This window comes from Sorex araneus, chromosome 1 (assembly GCF_027595985.1).
Source record: "Sorex araneus isolate mSorAra2 chromosome 1, mSorAra2.pri, whole genome shotgun sequence".
NCBI lineage: Eukaryota > Metazoa > Chordata > Mammalia > Eulipotyphla > Soricidae > Sorex > Sorex araneus.
In genome coordinates, this window is record NC_073302.1 from 58,069,324 (window position 1) to 58,075,323 (window position 6,000).

The following is a 6,000-nucleotide window of genomic DNA, read 5'->3' on the forward strand; positions in this document are numbered from 1 at the left end:
CCAGTCTTATGCATAATTAACTATTATCTAATAGTCACATTTTTATTTGTACATTTTTATATAGGTGACATTGGTTTACAATCATGTGTATATTTCATATGTACAACTTCACACCTTTTCAAACTATCTGTGTTCACTTTTTCTTCCCTGTTTGGGGAACCAAGGATTGAATCCAGGGCCAAATAAATGCAAGAAATGTTCTCTATTGCTGAGCTACATCCCCACTCCTTCAAAATATCTGTGTTTATACAACGATCACTCACATACCAATATCCCTCCAATACAACATTGGATCCCTCCCATATATATGTATATACAATATATATAATATATATGATATAAGATATATTTCATCGGTAAAGACGCGTATAGCACCCGGTCCAGACAAAGTCAGACTCGGACACCTGAAGAATTTGCCGCCAGTACTCATCAATACATTGGCTCGGCTCTTCACATGCTACCTGTCTGAATGCAAAGTTCTGTGCCAGTGGAAAACCACCAGGACCATTCTGTTGTACAAGAAGGGAGACATCCACAACATTGGCAACTGTCGCCCAATCTGCCTGCTGCCTGTCGTCTATAAGTTGTTCACTCGTGTCATCCTGAATAGAATAGGCAGACTACTAGATGAAGGACAACCATGCGAGCAAGCCAGGTTCCAAAAAGGATTCAGCACGATCGACCATATCCACACAGTGCCTAAGCTCATTGAAGTTTTGCGAGAGTTCAAGATGCGCTGTCTAACGTTCATTGACTTAAAGAAGGCCTTCAATTCTGTTGAGACTGAAGCGGTCATCGACGCCATAGCCAAACAGGGCATTCAAACTCAGTACATCAAGATACTCTGTGAGCTGTATTGCAGATTCACCACCAGGATCTCACCATTCTACAAGGAAGTGATCATTGACGTAAAGAGAGGGGTTCAGCAGGGCAATACCATTTCACCAAAACTCTTCAGTGTCACCCTCGAAAATGTCATGCGACGACTGAAATGGGAAGGAATGGGAGTGAAGACAGAAGGTCGGCAACTACACCACCTCCACTTTGCTGATGACATAGTTCTCATAACGCCAAATATTAGCCAAATATAACCCCTAGGAGAATCATGTCTCACTCAAGTGAGAGAAGGAATCTGGAGCTCCGGCCTCTGTTGATGATCAAGAATCAGGGATGCTGTCTCATTTGCCAGGACATCAAAAATCAGATGGGCCAGACATGAAATGCGATTCAGAGACAACTGCTGGACTAGAACTGTGACCGACTGGATTCCACGGGATGTCAAAAGGCCGCCCACCAACGAGATGGTCAGACTTCTTTGTTAAAACCCTGAATGAATGGTTTGAGGCTCTTAATGTTCCTGGAGCGAGCAGATATCGTTGGGCTACACTAGCATGTAACAGGGACAAACGGAGATGTTACTGGCACCCACTGGAGCAAATCAAAGATCAATGGGAAGACAAGTGATGCAAGTGAAGTGATAAGATATATGTATATGTCTTACATATATTGAAGGTAGAAATATCTCTAGAACAGTTAGGGAGCCTGGTCAGTTCAATTCTAGAACCCAAGGATATGGAACTGTTGAAAAATATTTAGGGTTGACCTCTGTTCGTTCAGGAAACTTCTTGGTAGGACTGTATCTGGCAGTACTTGGGGAGGCATATGGTGCCGGGGTCAAATCTGGTTCCTGAAATACAAACATGTCCCTCTGATTCCTGAATTATGTCCCTGGCCCCCTATTTTTGTTTTTATTTTATTTTATCTGTTCCCTTGCTTTGCTTCTCAGTATAACACACAGAAGTGAGACCACCTGTATTTCTCCTAATTTCACTTAGCATAATTCCTTCAGTTCTATCTATGTTGTTGTAATAGGCAAGATTTTGCTTTTTAAAATAGTTAAGTAGTATTCCATTGTGTGTATATATACCACATCTTTTTAAAGTTTACTTATCTGCCATTGGGGTGAGCGGGGAGGATCCACACACCCCCACCCTTATGTCTGCTAGCCCAATGCCATTGGGGTCTTGGATGGTTTTCAGAGCTTGAAAATCTTTTTCACCCCTTTCAAACTATCTAAACAATTGAATTAGCATTGCCATGAAAATAGGTGTGCATATAGCCTTTCAAACCAGTGTGGGTTTTTTTCCCATCAAAAAGATATATTGGAGTGAAAATTATGGATCACAGGATAGTTCTACTTTTAATATTTTGGGAAACCTTTGTATTATCTTCATAGAGACTATACTAGTTTATATTACCATCAAGAAGAAAAGTTTTCTCCGTGTCCCTGCACTTTTTCCTGCTCATTTTGATATAGGAATTTTCTCAGGTGTGAAGATGCCTCATTGTGATTTTTATTTGAATTTTTCTGGAAAATGATAATGCCAATCTTATTTTCATGCTCCATAGTTGTCTGTATGTCTTCTTTGATGAGGTGTCCAGCTATTCCACCTATTTTTTATGAGTTTATTTTCTTGTTGAGTTTTGTGAGCTTGTTATATCTGTTGGAAAGTAATCCTTTGTCACACTAATATGTGTGGTATATGAACATTTCCTCCCAGGGGCATGTTTTCATTTTGATGATAGTTCTGCTGCACAAAGGAGCAAACATAATATTTTAAAGGTTAAAAAAATCAGGCAAGGTTGTTTTGATTTAATTCAGTAATTGTTACCCTTTAAGCATGTAATCAATACAAATATTATTGAAACATCTTGCATTCCTTTTAGTGTAAGCACCTTTCTTCTAACATGGGCACATTGTGTAATTTAGACCAACCGCTCAGCAATTTCTCAGTAGCTTCATTGTCTGCCATGTTGGGCAGATCTACTGGGTTTGCCTCCAAGAATAGACTGATAAGTAATGATGGGTGAGTCTCTCGCCACCTGCACTTCCCTGCTGGGTTTTCCGCCCCAGCCACTTCTGTACTCCTGCTCTGATTAGGTTTTGGGGGAAAGGCTGGATGGTCCATTCTACCAATCGCCTCCCTCGGGTTTGGGCACTCAGCAGGCCTCCTCTCTTGACAGTGAAACGTAATCGAGCTGGTTCTGGGTCTGCTGGCACCTCAGAGCCAAGCCCCTGTTCACAGCCCTCATGAATTGCTCTTTATTTTTCCAGAGCACAAAAACCACTTCCCTGCCTCCTTTGATCCCATCACAGCATTAGAACTGCCGTGGAGGAGCCCCACAAGGCTCCCTTTGTTTCTCAGTTTGGAGTTGCACAATATACTGGCTTTTGGTAAGTCATACCTGAAAAGTCACATTTCGTCCTCTTTCTTTCTCTTTTTTTTTTTTTTTAAAAAAAAACAGAGTTAGCAGTCAAGTCTTCCTTTTCACATTTCATCCTTATAAAATATAAACAGCTTTGATTTAGGGAAGTGGAATTAAGAGTTTCTCAGCTCCCTGCTTAGGTTTGACATTCTGAGATGAGAGGAAATGCTTTAGCTATGAAGGCTTTTTTTGAGGCCCCTTGATAATTTGGGGCCCTTTCATTACTTACTAAAACATTTCCCAAAATTCAAGGGGAAGTATCCTTTAAAAAATGGGTTTCAGGGATGGAGTGATAGCACAGCGGGTAGGGCATTTGCCTTGCACGCAGCTGACCCGGGTTCGATTCCCAGCATCCCATATGGTCCCCCAAGCACCGCCAGGAGTCATTCCTGAATGCAGAGCCAGGAGTAACCCCTGAGCATCTCTGGGTATGACCCAAAAAGAAAATAATAAAATAAATAAAATAAAAAATGGGTTTGATAAAACTACCATGAGGTGGGATCATTCCAAGAGAGCTTCGGGAAGTCGGGGGAAAGAGGATGGCTGCTCCGCCAGTCTGACCAGGACAGCTGCCCGTGTTTGTGCATTAGAATGAGAAGTGTCTCCCTCTCATTAGGTGCCTGCTCTCCAAAAAGATATGTGCAATTGACCTTCAGGTCACCAATAACTTGGTTCAGAAACCTTAAATTTGTGCACTATGTAAGGCTCACAGGTAAAGCCTATCAAAAGATTTTCTTAAATAGAAGAGTGTTCTAACATCATTTTAGGTTAGTAATTCAAAATGCCAGCACTGAATACAAAGCAACTCTGTGGAGATTAGCCACCCAACGGCTTTTCAGAGTGTTGGACATGGGATACTTCTTGCGTAGCCAACTGGTATTTTTATTTTGGGTGGAGAGTCTTGGGAATATTGAAACCAGTTCTTCTCTGAAGGAAATAATGTTTGTTATACCTTTGCTTCTCCCTCCACTTTGATTTACTACAGACTCATCCCTTTCTAGGATCATGCCATGGACAAGCTTCAGTGGCATTCAGAGAGCATTTATGATGTGCTGCCTTCAAGACTAAGTCCAGGGATGAAAAGGGACCCTGAAATGCCCTTTCTTGAAAGCACTCACTGACTATAAGGGCAAAAAGTTTATATTTGTATTCTCTAACAATCATTACCTTCTGAATTTCAACATCAGGGGCTGGCAAAGAAGGGCCCAGGGAACACATTTACCATATTGGTTTTCAATGATTTTTTAAAATGGTACTAGAATATACAGAACATAAAGTCTTCCATCTTAACTGTTTCCAAGTGAGTTCTGTAGTATTTACTACATTCACATTGATATGCAATCAATCTCTAAAACTTTTTTCATCTTATAAAAGTGGAACTCTATATTTATTAAACAATAATTCTCCATTCTTTTCTTCTCCCACTTTCTGCCAACCACAATTTTACATTGCTTCTATAAATTTAACTGCTTGTCAGTGCCTAATAAAGTGAAATCATACAATTTTGTATTATGGCTGACTTGATTCATTTAGCATAATGTTTGCAAAGTTCATCCATGTTGTATAATCTTATAATTCTCTTCTTTTGTAAGATTGATAAATCCTATACATCACATTGTATGTATAGACCACATTTTGTGTATCTTTCTCTCTATGGACATTTGAGTTGCCTCCCTTTTTTATGTCTGAATAGTACTGCAATGAATATAAGTGTACAAATATCTCTTCAATATAATACTTTCAGTTCTTAGTACTAGAATAATAGTACAGCAGGCTGAGCACTTGTCTTGCATGCAGATGACCCAGATTCAATCCCTGGAACCCTGTATGGTCTCCTGACCCCACAGGAGTGAATTTGAGCTCACAGCCAGGAGTCAGCCCTGAGCACTGCTGGGGTGTGGGTCAAAAATAGAAAAGAAAAGGGGAAAACACCCTTTATATTATTTTGGGAATATATCCAGGAGTTGAATTGGTCGATCATATATTAATTCTATGTTTAATCTTCTGAGGAACCATTATACTGTTTCCCATAGGACTCTACTACCTTACAAACCTATAAACAATACTGTTGTACACCCAAAAAAAGAGAGAGAAAGAGCAAATTGGAATGCCCTGCCACAGAAGTGGGGGGTGGAGATGGGGATGGGATTGGGGGTTGGGAGGGATACTGGGTTCATTGGTGGTGGAGAATGGACACTGGTGGAGGGATGGGCTCCCGAATACTGCATGAGGGAAAAACAAGCATGAAATGTTTGAATCTGTAACTGTACCCTCACTGTGACTCACTAGTTAAAAAGCAAACAAAAAAAAACCCAAAAAACAAAAAAAATTAAACAACAACAACAAAAAAATACTGTTGTTCTCTGCATCTTCACCAACACTTGTTATTTGGTGGTTGGTTTGTTTTTTTTTTTTGATGGTAGGGTAAGAGATGATATCTCATTAAGGTCTTGGTTTATATTCCCAAGTTATGTGTGACACTGAACTGTTCATATGCTTATTAGATGTTTTGATATCTTACATTTTGTATAGCAATGTCTCTCCAAGTCCTTTACCCATCTTTCAGTGAGGCTGTACCAGAGGCATATTTTTAGAAATGAAGTTCTGTTGGAACACCCCCTCACCCATTCAATGAGATTCAAATACGTATTGTCTGTGATTTTTTTGTGTGTGCTATAACTACAAAGACCATATGGCCCATAGTATCTGAAATATGTACTATTTGGTCCTTTT

At 40.0% G+C, this 6,000-nt stretch overlaps 1 protein-coding gene across 1 annotated transcript in view; it reads left to right on the forward strand.

The window, feature by feature from the left end:
- The window catches only part of ZDHHC21 (zinc finger DHHC-type palmitoyltransferase 21), a 103,729-nt gene extending 99,053 nt beyond the window's left edge, over nucleotides 1-4,676 (forward strand). Inside the window, exons 9-10 of the transcript XR_008629258.1 lie at nucleotides 3,116-3,235; nucleotides 4,253-4,676. The gene's annotated coding sequence lies outside the window, so the exon portion shown is untranslated. The remainder of the gene's footprint in view (nucleotides 1-3,115; nucleotides 3,236-4,252) is intronic.
- Nucleotides 4,677-6,000: the final 1,324 nt, after the last annotated feature.